Genomic DNA, 19,409 nt, shown 5'->3' on the forward strand with positions numbered 1-19,409 from the left:
CATTTGCGATACGCGTAGGTTAAAATGTACTCCAGCATATCAACAAGGAACAAAGTGCAACCTTTTACAATGAAAGATGGCACGTTGTCATGGTCAACAGACAGTTTTGGTTTTAGCAGACGAATGGCTTCACCGACATCATGCGATCTAATAGACGATAATGCAATGTAATCGCCTCCAAACTCCTCGCAAAAGCTCCGCGTAATGCTGGACGCCAGAGAGCTAGTATACATGCATATGAAAAATTACCTGCGAACGCCTGTGCAATAGAGCCCGGATCAGGCACTCTCCGGACAGAAGAATCGATTACTTCAGCTGTAGTAACTTGCGATCTACTATTACTACGCACACATTGCCAAAATAACTTAGGATCATCGTTCATGCCTTCTTGAACGTAAGTATCATGCCTGTGCTCATCACGATAATAAATAACTTTCGTCTGCGCTCTCAGGGTGCTTAAATGCTGATATAAGCCTCCGGCAGAATTTTTGTTCCATTGCCGACGTCATTTAAGCTTCATACGAATTTTTTTTAAGCTCCGCTGAGAATCGAAAGGGGTATCGTCTTTTTTTTTTTTTGCACAATTTTAGGAATGGGCGTATTCATAACCTCAATAACGTTTTTAACATATGAAACGGCCGTATTTGCATCAGGCAGGTCAAACACTGGAGACCAGTCAATAGACTCCATTCACTTGTAAATTCCATAATGGTCCCCTTGTGAAAAAGCGTATCCCTCTGTTCTGTATAGCCTGCATTTACCGTATTAAACAAACCGAAGTGTTGAGCAATCGGAACATGTCATATATCTTGGTTCACTGGTGTATCGATACATTCTTCAATACTGTTGACGTGAAAATGTGCCAGTATCAATTCTAAAATATTGCCAGATGGATTAGCAAAACGGTTTAACTGTACAAATGAGAGGAAATATACAAGAAACAATAGCACATCAGCTTTGAAACGAGTCATCGAAGCTCAAATCTGAATTCACTGAGTCCTATCTAATATTTGGAACATTTAAGTCGCCTAATAAGAACAGGCGATACTTAGTAACGCCTATGGCTTCTTCTAGCCTTCAACCTGCGCAATGAAATCTCGGCATTGTACACTCGGAGCAAAATAGCAACATCCAAACAATAAGTTACATCTATCGGAACATTTCACTTCCACCCAAATAATCTCATCGTACGCCTTGAGTTCGTAACGTCTTGTCGCGTGAATGCGGTCAGTACACCGCCTCCAAAGTTCTGAGCACACTATAAGTTCTATCCTTGCGAAATACACCGTATCTTTCTGTAAAATATTCTCCAGACTTCAAATCGTCGTTCGGCCACATTTCAGTAAGGCAGACAAGTCCCATTCCAGTACGGCAGACATTGTCGAAACTCGGTAGTGTTATGTCCCCGAAAAATTCACCGATTTAGTGCGAAGGCCTACTCATTCTGGCGTAACATTTGATTTGAACTTTTTCTGTCGATAGATGGCAGCACCTGAGTACCCCAAAAAGGAGGGAAGTTCTATTGCCTCTCCAGGTGTGTAAACTACACCGCGACACGAAAGTATTCGTTATTCCGCGTACAAAAAGTAGAGCCCAGAACTTTCTGTAGGTATGCGGCCAAGGTTCCCGGGACCGAAGCACAAAAAAGTTAACCCCTCTCAAGCCATTGAGCACAGAAGGATGTGGGGGTCATACAATGGACCATTTCCCAGGAACCCACCAGTTCAGCGTTTCCGGTTTGGGTTGCCTAAGCTTCCTTGAGTCTTTTCTGCGAAAATTCTTTAACAGTGGTAGGGTGGGGTTACTGGTTTGGCCTGAGCAGACAGGTGTGCTCGGTTAAAATGGCTGAAGTGAGGCTTGGTGCATCCCCAGGACATTACCCGGAAAAGGTTCCATAGTGTTGAACACCTATGTAGTCAGTCTCAAAATAAAAGGAAACAAAGCAGCTTCTAGCACCAGGCCTTATGACTGGTTTTCTTCCCATTCCCGTGTAGCATTCCTTACATAGCTACAGAAGCATGTCCTCGGTTGTAGTGACAGCCTGTAGCTTACTTTGCCTAGCCTCGTACGAGCCTACCCAGCGCCGAACACCCATCTTCCGCTTCTCAGCACCAACAAGGCACTAAGCAGATCAAAGTTGGATAAAACTTAAAAGGACGAGAAGTGCGGTTTGCAAAAGCACCGAGAGCGTCCTGTAGCTATGCATGGTGACTGAACGCAAACTTTGGCATTGCATAAGCGAGTTCTTGCTTAGCTCTGTTTACATGAGCCAATAACGCCAGGTTGAGTCGGGGGTCGGGCTCATCAGCAGCGACACCAAGCGTCGAGCACCGCATTGCGAGCTACCAGTGGTAGCATCCAAGATTCAGGCACACCACCGCTGCTTCGGAGGTGCGATGGCGCAAGTGAAAAACAAGTTTGCATTTATCATCTCCCCTCCGTTTTTTCGGCCCGGCAGCGTTTACAAGCACATCGGGGCAGGGTGGAGTTGAGTCAACCCACCCAGCACCCTACCCCTTGCGGCGGAGTGTACTGGTCCCGACCCCTTGACTCCACTCGGCGCGTTTACATGAACCCAGTAACCGGTTTTTGCCCCGAGAAATCGACTGACGTGTGGTTTGGTGCGAACAATGCCTTACTGTGTGTGCTGCGGGGGGAGGGGGGGGGGGGTGAGGTGGTTTTGGGTATGGTCTTGCATCCCGCTTCCTTTTCGCACCACAAGCTAGAGAAAAAAAGAAAAGCAAAAATACTTTCGAAATACAGCCCAAGCAAGACAAAAAGGAAAGAAAGAAATCAAGTTCGTCCAGGTTCTAAGAAAAAAGTGTGCCCACGAACACAGACAATCAAGAAGGTGGTAGTGTAGTAGCGACAAAATAATTTGTCGCCAGGTGGAGCCACGTCGCACTAGTAAAATTTTAGCGCGAAATTCAAATCCTCGCAGAAAATACATACACAACTTTCAGAGCCTGTAAAACGCAAACACTAGGTTCGATATGAATAAAAATTGCGGCTTAACAATCAAGAAAGAAAAAGGGAGGAAATGTTGCGGACGAAATTTTGATATTTGGCTTAGTTTTTTCCCGAGATGACATGAAAGTTCGACATATCTAAAAGCACCATTTTTCTGGAACTTTGCGTCTAATTGGTAAAAAAATGAAACTTAAACAATAAAATCTGCCCGCAACATTTCCTTTATTCACTAAAGAAGAAAACGCTGCCACAAACATCATGAAAATCGAGCCATGTTTAGACACGGTATAGCTTCTGAAAGTTCCCATGTATTTCCTATGGACACTGCCACTGGTGAACCCTTTAAAAAAAAAAGCCTAAAAAGGCACCCGGCAGGCCACACGTTTCCGTCATGCAGCCTAAGTCCCACACGAGTACAGAAATGTGAAACGACTCATAACTGTCGCCCTTAGCTGGTAGCCTTGTACATTCAAGGTAGTCTTTCGGCGCAAATGATTCCGAAGCATTAACAAAATTAGACGGGACACTTAAGCTCCGCCTTAAGGATATGACGCCGTAGCGTTAGTGAGTTAATGCCCTTATAATCAGAATCGGCTTATTGTAATAAAAAAGAAAATGTAAGCTGGGCATATTTGTACAGAAGGAGTACAGAATTGTGCGGAACTGGTCATTCTCAACTTTACATTCGTAGGTCCCTGGGAGTCCTCGTGCCATTGCTGTTAAGCGATGCTCCACTGCCCTGCAATGGCAGGTGCTGCCACCGGTGGGGCTTGTGTGACCCAAGTCGCTCTTTACGAGCGACCTCACGACAAACTTCAAGTGCCAAATGGCACCTCCTGTATTCCAGCTTATCTCTTGCCACATTTTCGTCCTTCGAATTATCGAGAAATAAGAATCACATGCGGCGGTATGATACGCAGCTAGTCGGGCGAATCGCTGTTACTCCATCCGCGCCTAAAAAAATAGTTCATGCAGCCAAAGTGAGCATATTCATATTTCGTTGCGACAAACCTCAAGTGCCGAAATGACATCTCCTGTATTCCAGGTTATCTCTTGCCATATTTTCGTCCTTCGACTTATCTAGAAGTAAGCATCACATGTGGAGGTGTGATACGCAGCTATTCGGGCGAATCGCTCTTATTCCATGCGCGTCTAAAAAAGTAGTTCGTCATGCAGCCAAAGTGAGCATAGACATAGTTCGTTGCGACAAACATCAAGTGCCTGAAATGGCACCTCTTGTATTCCAGATTATCTCTTGCCACATTTTCGACCTTCGAATTATCGAGAAGTAAGAATCACATGTCGAGGTATGCTACGCAGCTAGTCGGCAGAATCGCTCTTACTCCATCCGCGTCTAAAAAAGTAGTTCGTCATGCAGCCAAAGTGAACATAGGCATATTTCGTTGCGACAAACCTCAAGTGCCGAAATCACATCTCCTGTATTCCAGCTTATCTCTTGCCACATTTTCGTCCTTCAACTTATCGAGAAGTAAGCATCACATGTGGAGGTATGATACGCAGCTAGTCGGCAGAATCGCTCTTACTCCATCCGCGTTCTAAAAAAGTAGTTCGGTGCCGTCATGGCGGCGCTGCATGACGGCGTGGCATTACTGCGTGGTACGATGACGTCACATGATGGCGTGGCATGATGGCGCGGCACGATGGTGTGCATGACTATGTTGCATGATAGCCTCTTGTGATGGCATGACATTCTGAGTACATACGAAGTGTACGTAGTGCATCTTAAGACATGGCAATACGATGAGATAGCCCACGAAGTGGCGAGATTAGCTCAGCTGTGACGCATTGATAATACAGAAGCTCTACACATCATGATTACCCTTTGTGAAAGGGCAAAAAACTTGAAGTATATGGAATCGACGCTACTGCGGCATACAGCTCGATCAATTGTGTGCATTTATTTACACATGCATTCCAAGTGCCATTCAATACGATGTCTTCGGACTTGTTTCTTATATAATGCGACATTTCTGACAGGCGACGAGGGCTGTTCCCGCCCTTCGCTTTGACGCATGCACGAATGATGTGCTGTCAGCGGGCCCGTCATCTTGGTTTGTCGTTTGTATTTTGCCTCGCCCCGCGCTGACGAGGTTGCCGAACCTTGCCTCGGCCATATGCGCACAGCTGTTCGCTGTGACTAAGAGCACGCAATTATTTTAGGAGATGGAACCTTTGGCAGAAAGAATGGTGTGCTGTCCCATGCTAAAAGAGCATATCCCGGCTTTGTTGTCTTTTGTTGCCTTCAGGTCACATATGTCACCACTAAATGACACTGCTTATAGAATCCAGTGAAGGGTTACTGCCATTAAGCTCGTGCTGAACACAGGAATGGATTTAAGAAAGAAAGGTTGAGAGGTACCCTGAGGCCGCTCCTCTAGGCGAGAAATATTATATGGAAAAACTGCATTGACTCCTTGTTTTGATGACGAAGGTAAAGAAATACATTTTGCAGATAGGACTGCTGTGAAGTGCATTATCCAGTATTCTGTAGATAATTATTATTTTCTTGCTTCTAAAACGTAAATGTAAACCTCTATGTCCCAGAAAAGCGTGGCAGTTCTTGCTAAGATTAGGACAGAAGGGTAGAAAAGAGTCACACCATGGAACTGTTTCGTGAAGTCTGTTTCGGTTCCTTTTTTTTTTATCTTGTTTAAGTGCGACAGATGTTCTCTAGTTTCAAGCACGAGTTCGAGTTCTAGTAGTCAGCACTGCAACGCGATGTCAAGGCGTCCAGCCCGCTGCAGTAAATGACACGGCCTAGATACTGATCATTCGCTGCAGTAGTTCCCTTGACTGTTCGGTATACAAGGCTGCGGGTTCGTTTCCGGCGGTGACAGCCGCATTCAATGAAGGCAGAATGCAGATAACGCCCGTATACCGACATTTCGGGTTCACGCAAAATAGCCCGACATTGCCAGAACTTGACGAAGTTAATCCAGAGTCATCCGATACGGCATGCTTCATAGCCCACAGCGTTGGTCTGGCAAATTGAAAACCAATCACTAAACCAGCTTACCATTTTTAACAATCTGGAAGTAGGGGCATTTGATAGAGGTGCTGAATCATTCGCCTGCGAGCTGTGTGCATGTGCATTGTGTCTTTATTCGTAATTTTGCTGCTTTTAAATGCCTCTGAACGCACAGGGAGTGAAAAAGCTACTTTCGAAGGTCGTACGCGTACATCCGTTAAATCGACGTCCATCGTAGCCGTCAACGTCGCATTGGGATAACCTATTCGATATAGAGGACTGCGTTAATTGGTACTCGCTTAATTCGAACTTACGCTTAATTCGAAATGTTGCTCTGTTCCCGAATCTGCATTGAATGTGGTAAATAGGATCCTCTTAACTCGAACTCCGCGTAATTCGAGCACATGTTTGGTCTTCGAGTTCGAATTATCTCAAGTAGGTTTACGAGATTATGGTCCGTCAAAACCCATACCCAGAATAGCAGTACAAAACGCTTTTTGGTTGCACAACCCTTATAAAAATGGTCTATAGACTTCCTATTGACTCTATTGACTTCCTATTGATATTGATTTTTGTCTATTCATGGTCTATAGACTGTCTGTATACAAAAGTTTGCTAAAAGTTTATGGCCATAAATGTATAGATAGTGTATGGACTGTCTATGGAATTGTATTGCCTATAGACTTTTCTCTAGGATTTATCTATAGACAGTCTATATACTTTATTGACAGAGGTGTATAGACACTCTATAGACTGTCTAAAACTTTTTTTGTAAGGATGTTAACAGCCGCCACGAGCCGCGCGGCGCTGAACACTCCTCATCGCCGCGGGAATTTCGAATGATCAATATGTCCCATTGATTTGCTATGGCCTTCGGAAATAGTTGGCTCAGGAAACACTTTCTAGGTCAGTTTTTGCAGCGGCGATGAGGCGGCGCCCATGATCATAACCATGTTCGCGCAGAATCTCAAGGGACTCTCTAATTTTTTTTTTTTAAATTGCAAGTTTAAAAGGTCCGAATCGAGTTACGAGGGGTTCGATACTGGCTGTCAACAGATGACGTTAGTTGCCGAATGTCCAGGAAACCTGGGCCTGCCGTCGTGTCTCTGCTTTGAGGCATATATGCTGGTAACCCACTCGGGCTTATCGAGCAATGCGGACTACACGACGACTACCCAGATGAAACTACCACTAGGAACGACAATTGTTTTGAACATTGTGCGACTAATGGAACTTAGACACGCTCCTGGATTTGGTAGACGAAGTAGCCCCCCCCCTCCCCCCCCCCTTTTTTTTTTTTGCGCACTAGTATCCGCTTCGGCGGGGGCGTGGAATTTCCTCTGCGCTTGATATATGCACCCTGCGAACATTGAGAGCTTTAGCGCAGAGAGTTAGCGTTCACTCTGTCGGCCTCCGGCTTGTCTTGTCTCGCGGTTACTTTGATGAACGACACTCAGGTGTGGCCAACATCTGCGCTGTTATGAAAGTTTCGCCCGACCAACTTATCGCGAAATTAAAAAAAGAAAAAGCCCGGGTTTTCGGTTCCTGCTTCGATAAGCCCATTAGCGCGCCAGGTTGCGCGAACCGGTTTTCCCTATACAGTGTACGCACGGTATTATGCGCGCGCATAAAAACGACAGTGTCGGTGCATTTCCTGGGCCGCATCCTGTACACTAAAGCGCATGTGCGGGGCTTATGGACCTCTCTGGGCCACTACGTTGATAGTAAAACCCGTCACTTTCTCTAAATGATGGTTCGCTCGATCACATAACTCAGTCCGCAGTCGGGTTTTTTAACAAACAACACGCCAGAAACACGTCTGGTAAACGCACGCGTTATAAAACATGATTAACGATTGACTCTTCCAGTGCACCCATAATTATTATGGGCTATCTTGTCGTAAGTTTCCGCTTTACGATCTGGGTGTCCGTGTAGGTGTTCTATATATACGTGTTTTGGACGTATAATGATCGTTTTTATTGTTATTCCTTGTTTTCGTGTACGTCGGCAGTCTTCGTGTATCCTCTTCGTGAGATTCTCACGCAGTATAGTGAATCTCCGCTATAACCAAGTCGTTTAATATGGAGTGTCTTTATGCTCCACGATGCTGGTGCTCTGAAGCACTGTAGTTTTCATCGATGGTACAACCAGTACGGAAATGTTTCTTAATTCCCTTGATTTTATAGAACGATATTCTCAAAGTGGAACAATACGCGTTTAACCTTCGAAACCTGTAATCTGATTTGCCAGGCGCTTTTTTTTCTGCCCTCTCTATGCATGTCTGAAGCTGGCATTTTGAGGCAGTCCGAATGTCCTTCAGTCTAGAAGGAGTTTTGTTTGACTACCCATGTATTGATGAAAGGTGACCGTGTTACTGCGAAAAGAAGAAATAGCTACTACCGCGTGACGATACCGCCAACCTTGACACCTGCATGGAGAAACCGATTCCAAACTTCTAATTCTGTCCTATTTGAAACAGCCCCGCCGCGGTGGCTCAGTGGTTACGGCGCTCGGCTGCTGACCCGAAAGACGCGGGTTCGATCCCGGCCGCTGAATTTCTTGAAGGCGAAATTCTAGAGGCCCGTGTGCTGTGCGATGTCGGTGCACGTTAAAGAACCCCAGGTGGTCGAAATTACCGGAGCCCTTCACTACGGCGTCCCTCATAGCCTCAGTCGCTTTGGGACGTTAAACCCCAACAAACCAAACCAAACCTATTTGAAACAGTTGCACTACAACGTTTTTGGTCAAGTGCATATAAAGTTGAGCATACTATAACTCAGGCCGAAAGATAGATGTATCATTCCGCGCTGTTCTGCTCGTAACGAACTCTCGCATTCTATGTGTCGTCACTCTTAAATGCGTTGCCGTCAAATGCATCCTATCTAAACACAAATTATAAACTAAAGAAACTGTTGCGTTCATCTGCTTTCAAGTGACCTTTCAGTTTTGAGTTGGAATTTTCGTTATGGAGCAATTTCTCGCCTTCTCTCGTGAGCCCTTCCTTGGTCACATTTTCCTGTGCGTTTAATCCCCTGTAGGTGTTGACATACGGTTGTTCATATGGTTTAATGCATCCGGCTCATTTTCTAATTCAATGTTAACATTAGTGAGTTAGATTTGGGTGTTTCTGACCTACTTTTTGTTTGACTTTTGTTACATCCTTATTTATTTGTGTATATAAGTCACTGCACGCGAATTTTCGCTGTCTTCCAGGCGTTGCCATACAAGTGCAGTGAGGCTTTTGCAGGCCTCAAATTGTAAAGTATTTTCCCTAGTGATAAGTAAACGGATTGATTTATTGATTAATTGATACGAATGCACAAATGTATCGCTGGCAGCCGTTCATGAGCGTCTTGTTAGTCACTCACGCTTGCTAGGTTTCTTTTTTTCGAAGGACGCGCTTAAGGTCCATATATTCCTATATTATAAGAGAGCAACGCAGCTGGTAGTGTTTCTTTATTGGTTACACTTTTTTCTGGCATATCTTAAGAATCGCTGACCCTGAGGGCTGAAGGCTGATCACTGAGACCTGCAGAATATGAAATAACTTGAAAGGTGTTCTTGAGTGTACCCACGTCTTCGTACAACGCATGTCTATTGTGTAGACTTGCTAATGCATACAGGAAAACGGTGTGTCGTTTCACTCGGGTTGAGGACACGTGTAAATGACGTGCCATCGAATGAATTTATTAATACGTTCGTATCGTACCTATAGGGCAGTCTTTGACATCGATAATCACACTGATGTCTCGAGAAAGTACCCTGATAGCGATCACACATGTTCCTCTCATTCAGTGACTACACGTCTCTGGAGTCTACGATTCAAGCATAAGAATAATATCTGTGCATGTTTGTAAATCATTAACCTCAGCGTAGAAAAATGCTAGAATTTTGGGCCGCACAACTGCCACAACTCCCATGAAATAGCTTATTCGCTGGCTTGCTGTACTGGGCATTCCTGCACCTCGAGTAATCATAGTCCGACCAGTAAACTACCTCCATAGCTTTACGCTGTAGCTTGGGACACAACACAGTACACATACGACCGAAGACAGCTGCGCGGGCGGCCGGCAAACAATGTATGTGATCGCGATGTTTATTAGACATCCATGCCACGTCTTGAAAACGTCCCGAAAACGTCTTCGGGCACATATCCATGTCATTCCGCCTTCTACCAGGAAGCTGTGGCCTTCCTTGCACGCATGTCCAGAGTCTGACCCTCGGAACGTTTCGCGGCGTTGTCAGGTCGGCCGTCGTTCTGGCGTTCGGCCGTATCTCGGCGGTACAGTACCCGACGGGGCAGAGCGATACGCGCCGAAGCGGATGGCGGGGCAACGGGAAAGGAGGAGCGCGTAGCCCACACGTCTGTCCGGAGGTGGGGAGGGGAGAGCAAGCAACGCCGCAAAAAGCCGGCAATAGCTAGCGAGCTCCGCCGAGCCCCGTAGACGCTCGCCATGATTTATGGCGATACCCCGGTTCGTGATTTATGTGCCGCCGTGTTATTTCTTTTCTCTCTTGTCCCCTTCTCCGTCGCTGGAACCTGCCTTCCTCCCGCCCTCGCCTGCTGTCCGTGTCCGTCACGTCTGGAGTGATAGAGCCGACTCTTTTTCGCTTCCGAAAACCTTTGGCGGCGCGGCGGCATTGCGGTTTCGGCGGGAGGGGAAGAGGGGAGGGGTGGTAGGTGGGAGAGAGGCTGAGACGAAGGTAGCGAAGAAGCTATGCGGCGTGCGAGAGCATTCGTAATTACCCCACATTTGCCACTTTTGGCATGCGCGTCTGCTGCTGCACAGTTAACTAAAGAGGATGTGTTGCGCATGACAGGTCTGGAAAAACGGCCTTTCTCTTTGGCTCCGCCCGCTCGCATGTATATATATACACATACACACACACACACATAGATACAGAAGAGTAACTACACACGCGGTTACTTTGTCGTGTTGGCCCGGCACGCTGCGCACGCCCGGTGGTGTTGCGTTGTTAAGGGTTGTTGCCGTCGTGCTGAATGGCTCTCTGTCCGCTCGTCGGCAGAGCGGATGCTCAATTGAGATGTATGGGCTTCGCGTTGGCGTGCGTGTATATATGTGTGTGAGCGCTCGTACTTACGGGCGCAACGGGGCAGGACGGTGGGTCACGCGGAGATTGTAAGCGATCACGGTCGCCGCCAGGGATGCGAAAGTTGGTCTTGATGACGCCCTGCGCTGTCGATGAGGGACGGTTTTGCGCTTCATTAGAGCTGTATTGAAACTTGCGCAAACCATCCTGTACCATGTTCGCTGAAGCACTGAGTGCAAAACCGCAACTCGCGTGTATATGATGGTACTTTCCGAGTTGATTACAGGTTGCGTTGAAGGTAGAGCCCTCTGTGAAAGATTGGTGTAGATGTTGGGGCAATTTTGTTGCGAAATTTTCAGTCGTGCGTAATTTTTGTGGCGCGATTTTTCAGCGCTTTTTGTCTTGTTAAGTGGTCTTTCGAACGATGACGCTGCGTTAAGTTTCGGCGCAACACAGCCTCGAATATTCAGGGCAGAACAACGGTTAACTATTTGTTAACTTGACCCTTGCTTCATGTTTCGGCGGCAACAGGACACTAAGCATAATAAGGGGTGAAGCGCAACTGAAACCTCGCTTGTCAACCGCGATTGACTTTGACTGTCTTCGGGTAATAATTGATTTTCAATAGGCTGGTGTAAGCAAAACATATCCCTGCTTGCTCTACGCAACTGTAATCAACAATGCACAAGTTCATTTCGAATAACTTGTACGATTTTTATTTCTTTAAAAAATTTGCTTCCCAGTGCGTAAAGAAAGCTAACCCTGGTTCTGTGCAGCTGGAGTGACGATACTGGTGGCTATCGCTCTGTAATATCCTTTAATTTCTTTCGGTTCCTTAAATGTGCAGCATCAGTCGAGCAAACGGAATCCAATGGGCTCCCGTTTGGAGCGTTCTCCATCTACAAACACGCTGTCCCAAAGGGCGGACGGCACCCGTGACTTGCCGGGGCACGGGTGACCTGTCCGTCCGGTAGATCCACCCTGGCCCACTGCTTTGTCCCACTTCGCGAACCGTTGTCGGGAATCCTCGAGCGCATGCCTTCTCCCTTTTTGTCCCCAGTACGGGGAGAAGGGAAAGAGAAAGCTAGGAAAGCCCCCGTGGTCAGCCGTGGAATCGTACTCGGAGCTGAAAGCCCGGATTAGCGTTCTCCACCCAGCCGGGGTTTCATCCCTTGCGGTGTTGGTCCTCGAACAAGTACGGTGCCTAACACTCGGGCTCGTACTTTTCCTTTCCTTTCGTAGCTGTCTTTCTTTGCGTTCCTTGCTTGAGGAGGCCACTGCATAGCTTGGCCACTTGTTTTGGGGCTTGTTTTCGTGGCCGCTTTCTCTGCTGGAGCATTCTTTGGCCCTCTGAATGCAAACAGTGTGCTGTAGCAGAACGGCAGAGTGGGCGAGTTGGTGTTCCATGGTGACAAGTACATACAAACAGCGCTAAACAACAGGACCAAAGAAAATGCTGAGGGGAAAAAAAATGTTGTCATGCCTTATGTGCACGCGTTGTCACATCGTTTTAAAAGGGTAGGATCCAAGTATGGCGTGAGGGTTGTTTTTTCTGCTCCTAATAAGCTGGGTAAGTTAGGAGCAGCTATTCAGAGAAAGCAGGAACGTGCCAAACGTAAGTCTGTTTGCAAAGTGAACCATGTGAACAAGTTCGTTAATTGCAAGATGGGGGTTGTATACCAAATTCATTTATCATGTGGTCGCACTTACATAGGCTAGACAGGCCGATGCATTAATGTTAGGCTTATGGAGCATGCCAATTCATTGCAGAAAAAAAGACACGAACCTGGCAAGTCATTGCAGTGTATGCAAATGCGTGCCATTCTTTGACGATACAGAACTGTTATTTTTTCATACTGACAAGACTACAAGAGAAGTCGCCGAAGCATTCCACATCACTAGAAAATCGAATGGCTGCGTTAGCAAAACTTCTTTAGCTTTGTTAGCGAAAGAAATTACATTGCTGCACAAAGGGTAGCTTGGAGGCAAGTACAACACGTGCGATTGTCGTGGCTTGTTGATTTTATCTTTTCTTTGATGTACGACTGTGCTCGATCGCTGCTCTGGCGGCTTCTATACGGTATACTATCTCAGCAAGTGGTTTATAATTCTGACCTACCTTTAAAACACGAACTCGAACTGCACTTACTGACTAGACAGTTAAGTACATATGCTTGTGTAAAAATCAGCAAATTAAACAAGTGCAGGCGTTTCAGTTGCTGGCTGCGCGAAAATGGTGTACAGCTTAAAACATCGGACTGCATTTTGAACGATAAAAGACGTCATCTGCAGGAGTTGTGGGAGGGGCGCTAGGCGTTCTCTCCATGTTTGTGGGCGAAAGGTCCGCTTTCTGTTTCTTTATGTATTGAATGTTAGCGCCCTTTGCTGCACTTTGCATCTGAACGGTTCTCCAGTCCGATAGGTCGGCATGCAGGAAGGCACTTCGCGTCCCACAGTGATAGTGCATTCGCACTCCTCCTGCCATTCAGCAACTGTGGAGGCGTGGGTGAATCGTCAGGCGCATGTGGTGTTAAACCGATAAGTCGAGCGCTAGCTCCGTGTTCGTGAAGTGCTTACGTTCGTCACTGAACTTCCTTCGTCCAAAGCTCCGCGACACTTCGCGCCCATAGTGTGTCCGCCCACGTCGGTCCCTGCGCAGCGTGGAGGGAATGTAGGAAGGCTTCGCAAACGAAGTGTACGGGGCTCTCCATTTGCATGCATATTCCGCGCGTGTTTCCGAGACGCGAAGCGATAAGCCGGCTGGTTCCTGGGAGGGATGTGATGCTCTCTTGGCGGCCGCTGTTCCGCGGTTAGGGGTCGCCCAAGTGAAAGCCGCTTGCTGCGCGGTGTCTGGTTCGGCTGGGTGAGCAACAACACCGCGATGAAAGAGAGTGACGGGAGGGAGAGGGAGAGAGGTTATCGCCGCAGATTCCGGACGCGGGGTGTTTTCATCGCCGGGCTGGGTGTCGGGTTTCGATGCTCGGAACTCCTGGGGTTTCTGAGGGGGCGACTGGGGTGGTGGTTGTCGTCCACAAGCCTGGTGCTCGGAGCATCCGACGCGACGAGCGGTTGGTGGGGATGACCTTTTTGTCAAGAGTGCCTGGTTTCCGATGCCATGCCCCCCCCCCCCCCCCCCCCCCCTCCCTCCCTACCGCACACGCACGCACCTTTTCAATTTCTTTTTTTCTTTTCTGCCACTTCTCGGACGCATGCGTGGGATGAGTTGTGTATGCGTGTGTGTGGGACGTGAGCGATGGTGCGAACTGATAATGTCATAGAATGCGCGCTGAAAACAGTGTTCTCTGTTTGGGTGCCTTACGCTTGGTCGCGCCCTTTCTGGCCCCGGGTTGGTTGGTCGGCCGCGTTCGGGTTTCCCCTTTCTAGGTAATGCCCGGCTGCAGTGATTTCGGACGTGCGGCTCGCATGGTTGCTTGGCCCATGTCGTCTTTCGCTTAGTTTGGTTGCGCTGTGAAAACCGCGGCCATTGGCTTGACTGAGTCTGGAGAAAAACATGACGCATGAAGTTGGTCACCATGGTCTAACGCCTCGCTGTTTTTAATCTTTGAAGTTTCCTGCGTCTTCCAGGTATCGGAAGGCTGCTGTAATCTATAGGGCTCAAAGCGGACGAGACGATTTCAATTCATTTCAATTTTTATTCTCACTGTCCAGAATTGTGAGACTGGAACACGGTCCAGGGTCAAGGCGATGCCGAGCGATGCACTCGTTCGCTGGGCGTGCGGCCGTTAACTCGTGTTTTCCGGTGTCCCGCCATAATGAAATATATCGACCGCTGGATAGAACAAGCTGCTAGTGAAAACAACAAGCTGTAAAAGCGTGAGGTGTTCTCAATGGCTCAATGGCCTCAGCATATGGTGATGTACGAGCTTGTTTCTTTCGCATAAATGTCTAAATTCAAGAGACGTCCCGGCCAGAACGCTGACGTAAAGCTGTCGCGGTCTTTTTTTTCCCTTGCAACCCTGCACAGTTAAAATTGATCGTTTCCTTTGCGTTCTTTGTTTGCTGAGTTAACGGTGCTCATACCTTTTCGGGATTTCAGAAGAGCAAAAACTAGGGCATGCCTTTTCTTTAGCGTCAGTCACGTCGTGTTCCCGCTTCCGTTGCTGTTCACCCGTAGTCGCCCATTGGTTTAAGTTCTGATCTGAAGCTTTTAGAGGACATTTCCTTGTAGGAAAGTCGTTACGGTCACACGACTCAAATGGAGCAGATGTCCATGATCCCAGTGGATTCACCGCCTGCATGCATCTTGTGAAGGACATTTCAGTAAGGATTTTTGATCGCGTTGATGGCGGGAACAGCGGACCGTTGCTTTTAACTACAATGGGAAATGGGAGAGAATCGAACGGCGGACGAAAGTGGGGTTCATACCTGGGTATATTGCCCTCAGTGGAGAAGAATAAAATGGTAATAAATTGGTGAGCGTTTTTTTCCCCCCCAACTGGATTAGCACTGAATAGGTTATGAGGCACGCCCGAATGGAAGGCGTTGTATGAATTTCGACCGCGTAGGGTTCTTTAAAGAGCACTGATATCTAAGTACGCACTCCATAGGCATGTTTTATTCGCTGGTGGCAAAAAAAAATGAATAAAAAAATCATGGAAGATATGGCAGTCATAGTTTTCTACTTGTCTGTCTCCGAATATTACCGCCAGTATATTTTCGGCAGCGGAGTCGGGTTAGATTGCGCATCTTCTTCTTCTTTACATCGTTGTTCTGTTTCTAAACTTTGTTTCCAGTGATTCATCTCCACTTCACCCTATCAATAAGCCGTTCCCTCTTGATATTATTTATATTTGGATGTCCTCCACATCACTGTGCTATCTCTTCTGGGCCTTTTTCCATTGCCCTTACAAAAATTCCATAGACTTTTGTCGGTAAAGTCTACAGACTTTGTGTATACAAATCCTCTAGACAGTCTATAGCAGTCGACTGCCCTCAAGGTGTACAAAGTATTGTTTTGCAACCTGAGAGCAACTGGTTTGAGGGCTCAACTGTGACTGCTCCTTGTCCCTTCTCTGTTTACCTTTTCAATCCCATCATCCCTCTTTCCCGGTGCAGTGTAGCCAACCGGAACACCCTTTTGGTTATCATCCCTGCCTTCCCGCTTCCTCTTTATCTCTCTTTATGGCCGTACACTTCTAGCAGACTTTTGTCTATAAACTATCAACAGACAAAAGGAAAAATCTGTACGAAGGCCACAAATTGTATAAGAAGTCTATAGACCTCTTTTATATGGGTATCGTAAGGGAGTCATAAGGGAAGTTTCATCACCTTCTTTCCAATGTATTGGTCGTCCCTCCTCTTTGCGTGACCAAACCATCGCAGCCTTCCCTTTTGAGGTTTTTGGTTAACTGCTAGTAGTAGTGTGACAGAAGCCAACAGCCACAGAAACCAAAGGGCAATGGGGATTTTTTTAATGAATTTATTTATTTTGTGGTGTTGATCAATTTAGAATAATACTGAATATGGTATCGCTTAAAGCTAATTGATTAGAAGAGCAGAAGAAAAAAAAGTAGTAGTAGTTAGTCGCTTAATATCAAGTATACCAAGAAGGGAGCAGGCCGGCTCACCAGGGTCAACTAATCTTACAGCTGATCTGTGGAAAGCCAGGAGGCACTCTGCGCAAGAAAGGGGGGGGGGGGGGGGGAAGCGACTGAATTTGAGTGGGACATTCTATATGACTTGCATATGATTCAGGGCAGTTATGGCATGAAGAGGACGTTGTATGTTTTTGGTAAAAAGCTCGTTCTGGTGTGAATAGGACGTTGAGTTGAAATGGACTTAGGAGAGCCTATGGATGAAGTGGACAGAGAAGGGTGTGGAGTGGGGATGGCTCTCCTGTTCTCGCGTAAGTTTTCATAATGATCATTATCTGTGACTTCGATCGTTCCTCGTGTGTGGACGCTCCGCACTGTGTCCTTTCTTGTCACTCCGTACATCCACCTCGGCAATCTCATTTCGGTGATATAGCTTAAATCCCCTTCCATCTGTCGATTCGTTCCGCAACAATCTATGTTTGTTGGCCGTTCTGTCATCCTCGTATTTGTTATTCGACCCCTACACCATCTTTTTTTTTTTTCGTTTCTTGCTTGAAAATATTCACTACTGTCCGCCAACCTCTGCTCATTATACGTCAAATATCTCTCTTGTGTCAGTCGTGCTCTTTACTAGAAATCTAGAAGTGTCTGCATTGCCTAATAAGTTATGGTTTGGTTTAATTGGGGTTTAACGTCCCAAAACAACTCAGGCTATGAGAGACGCCGTAGTGAAGGGCTCCGGAAATTTCGACCACCGGAGCCCTTCACTACGGCGTCTCTACTAGCCTGAGTTGCTTTTGGACGTTACACGAGGTTTGTTATGTCTGTCGCTGTGGTTTCTTCTTACTGTGCAAACACGTATGTTTAGTTGCCCCCCCTCCCCCCGCCCGACAAAAAAAAAATTAATCCCTCGCTGTATCGGTCCGTGGATATATAGTGGATTTCTCTAGTAAATAAAGAAGCAACAAAATAGCGCCTCCTTGTTGACCTTATTAGGCACTCGTATAGTGTAGAACGATTCAAAACGCGTACTAGCGACGCGGGTTGTACTCCGTACCACCGCGGAAGTCTCCTTCTCGGCATGCACAACGTGCAGACAGCCGCTATCTCCTCGTCGCTTCAGCAGCGAGACCTTCGCGAGCTGATGCCGCGAGCGGAATAGCGATTTTACACGCTAACGTGGCCGGGATGGCAAACACGCGTACGACACCGGCAGCCGTTCGCGATTCGTCCCCGTGATCGAATCACATCTGCTCGCCGGCTTGCATCGTCGCCATCAGCTCACGCGCATCGCTGAAGATCGGAGATTCGCGCTCGACGACGCAGCACGCTGTCTGTGCGTAGCACCGGCTCTGTATCGATACAAATCTGAGACGAGAAGCTTGCAGCTGTGCTCGACGAATTAAAAAAAGGATAACAGCCCTGGGGCAGAATTTTGTCAAGATCGTTTTCCGCAGTTTTATTTTGCTTCCTTGCCGTTGGCCAGCTCTTCCACACCGGTGCCGGCGACTGATATTGCTTGTTACGCCGTGTGACGAAATGACTGTCATGATGTCACAAGTCGCAACCACCAATGGTAGAATGGCAAAAGGATGAATCGATAATAGAATCGGAAAAAAAGATGTGGCCACAGATTTTGCTCGGCACTCGGTGGCGACGTTGCTTAGTGTTAACTAAGAAGTTGGGCTAGTTGGTACGCATTCATGGTTAACGAGCTCAAAAAGACGAAGAGAAGAAGAGAGCATCACCTCCGAAATCGGCGCTGCGTGGCGTTGTGAAATTAGCGGCCTCCGTGATCAGCGGCCTGGTCACGGAGGTCATGGCTTGAGGTTAGCTACTTGCTTAATGAGCTAAATTACTGGCGCATAATTATAGCGGAGGGCGTCCTGGACGTGATCATTTAGCTGCGGTCTCATTAGCGAAGCAGACGTAGATTCGCGGATCAAGATAGCTGGTAGCATAGTTGCATTCAAGTATGCATTGTTTACATTTTGACAAACCTTTGTCGACACATTACAGACGCCGATGCCCGTAATACTCTTGACTTATCATTGGATGAGATTGCGCTTGCCTGTTAAGAGAGAGTGCGCTTTAAAATTATCATTTACAGGAGTGTCGTAAAATGCTTTTTGTTTCTTATAGCATATCTGTCACAATAGTATTTAAACACTTCAAAGACCAACGTTACTGAAGACTATGTGTGGGACTTGAGGCGCCTTTTGCAAAAGCCTGTCGACGCTGTGTATATATCGGGCTTCTCATTGTCTCACTACACTCGATATTTACAAATTTGGAAAAAAAATTGGGCCAAACCCTATTTCTGTAATCCCGTTAAGTGCGAACCTCTTTCTGCAGCAGTTATGGGAACGTTGCTGTTCAAAGTCAGTCTTTAGAACAAAGTTAGCGACCTAGCTTGTCGGTATTGCTAGCAAAGAGGGTTCAGCTTAAGTTAAAGACAACGCAGCGAGCTATGGAAAGAAAAATGTTAGGTGTAACGTTAAGAGATCGGAAGCGGTCGGAGTGGGTGAGAGAACAAACGCGGGTTAATGACATCTTAGTTGAAATTAAGAGGAAGAATAGGGCTTTGACAGGGCATGTAATGCGTAGGCAAGATAACCGCTGGTCCTTAAGGGTAACGGAGTGGATTCCAAAAGAAGGCAAATGTAGCAGGGGACGTCAGAAAGTTAGGTGGGCGGATGAGGTTAAGAAGTTTGCAGGGATACAGTGGCCGCAACTGGCGAAGGACAGGGTTAATTGTAGAGACATGGGAGAGGCCTTTGCCCTGCAGTGGGCGTAGTCAGGCTGACGATGATGATGTATCAGGTTATGTACCGCGCTAACGG

General features: G+C 47.0%; 1 protein-coding gene across 4 annotated transcripts in view; it reads left to right on the forward strand.

Annotated features, from left to right (window-relative positions):
• LOC149332760 (homeobox protein Meis1-like) overlaps positions 1 to 19,409 on the forward strand; it is a 410,486-nt gene that overhangs the window by 14,163 nt on the left and 376,914 nt on the right. The window lies entirely within an intron of this gene.

The sequence above is a fragment of the Amblyomma mixtum genome, chromosome 8, assembly GCF_055824585.1.
Source record: "Amblyomma mixtum isolate Tamu chromosome 8, ASM5582458v1, whole genome shotgun sequence".
In the NCBI taxonomy this organism is placed as follows: domain Eukaryota; kingdom Metazoa; phylum Arthropoda; class Arachnida; order Ixodida; family Ixodidae; genus Amblyomma; species Amblyomma mixtum.